The sequence below is a fragment of the Arachis ipaensis genome, chromosome B6, assembly GCF_059453495.1.
Source record: "Arachis ipaensis isolate K30076 ecotype BB chromosome B6, ASM5945349v1, whole genome shotgun sequence".
Lineage (NCBI taxonomy): Eukaryota > Viridiplantae > Streptophyta > Magnoliopsida > Fabales > Fabaceae > Arachis > Arachis ipaensis.
In genome coordinates this window covers 73,835,130-73,836,404 of record NC_142441.1, presented here as the reverse complement: position 1 = coordinate 73,836,404, position 1,275 = coordinate 73,835,130, and the positions used below count along the sequence as shown (strand labels likewise).

The following is a 1,275-nucleotide window of genomic DNA, read 5'->3' as shown; positions in this document are numbered from 1 at the left end:
ATAAATTAAGGTGCGGAGCTCTGCTGTTCTTCATGAATTAATGCAAATACTATTGTTTCTCTTTCAATTAACACGTACTTCTTCTCCAAAATATACTCTTGTACTTAATTCAGTTAAGTCAGAATGAAGGGGTGACCCGTGACAATCACCCACTATCTTCGTTACTCGCTTAGCCAAGATCCGCGTGCCTGACAACCATAAGCGGTTTACATGATGTTCAACGTAGTCATTGGACGACAGCCAGAGTATATTCTCTTTGGTATCTAATACACGGACCGAGTCCGTGAGATTAGGATCTTCGTGGCATAGGCTAGAACCATTGGCAGCATTCCTGAGATCCAAAAATTTTTGAAAAAGAAGTAGAGATGGCAGCTGAAAATAACAACAATGGTGGAGATGTAAGGAAGATGCTTGGTGACTTTACTGTACCAACTTTTGACTTCTATGGAAGAAGCATCTCAATTCTTGTAATTGGAGCAAACAACTTTGAGCTTAAGCCTCAATTAGTTTCTCTAAAGCAGTAGAATTGCAAGTTTCATGGACTTCCATTGGAAGATCCTCATCAGTTCTTAGTTGAATTCTTACAAATCTGTGACACTGTTAAGACCAATAGGGTTAATCCCGAGGTCTACAGACTTATGCTTTTTCCCTTTGTTGTAAGAGACAGAGCTAGGATATGGTTGGACTCACAGCCTAAAGAAAGCCTGAACTCTTGGGAAAAGTTGGTCAATGCTTTCTTGGCCAAATTCTTTCCACCTCAAAAGTTGAGCAAGCTTAGAGTGGAAGTCCAAACCTTCAGACAGAAGGAAGGTGAATCCCTCTATGAAGCTTGGGAAAGATATAAGCAATTGATCAGAAAGTGTCCTTCTGACATGCTTTCAGAATGGAGCATCTTATGTATATTCTATGATGGTCTGTCTGAATTGTCCAAGATGTCATTGGATCACTCTACTGGTGGATCTCTTCATCTGAAGAAAATGCCTGTAGAAGCCCAGGAACTCATTGAAATGGTTACAAATAACCAATTCATGTACACTTCTGAAAGAAATCCTGTGAATAATGGGATGACTCAAAAGAAAGGAGTTCTTGAGATTGATACTCTGAATGCCATATTGGCTCAGAATAAAATATTGACTCAGCAAGTCAATATGATTTCTCAGAATCTGATTGGATTGCAAGCTGCATCCAGCAGTACTAAAGAAGCTTCCTCTGAAGGAGAAGCTTATGACCCTGAGAATCCTGGAATGGAAGAAGTGAATTACATGGGAGAATCCT

At 39.8% G+C, this 1,275-nt stretch overlaps 1 non-coding gene across 1 annotated transcript; it reads right to left on the bottom strand.

Moving 5' to 3' along the window:
* Positions 1 to 770: 770 nt before the first annotated feature.
* On the bottom strand, positions 771 to 878 carry LOC148561353 (small nucleolar RNA R71). Its single transcript, XR_015887652.1, has one exon. It is a non-coding gene; the product is annotated as a small nucleolar RNA R71 (small nucleolar RNA).
* Between the last annotated feature and the right edge of the window lie 397 nt (positions 879 to 1,275).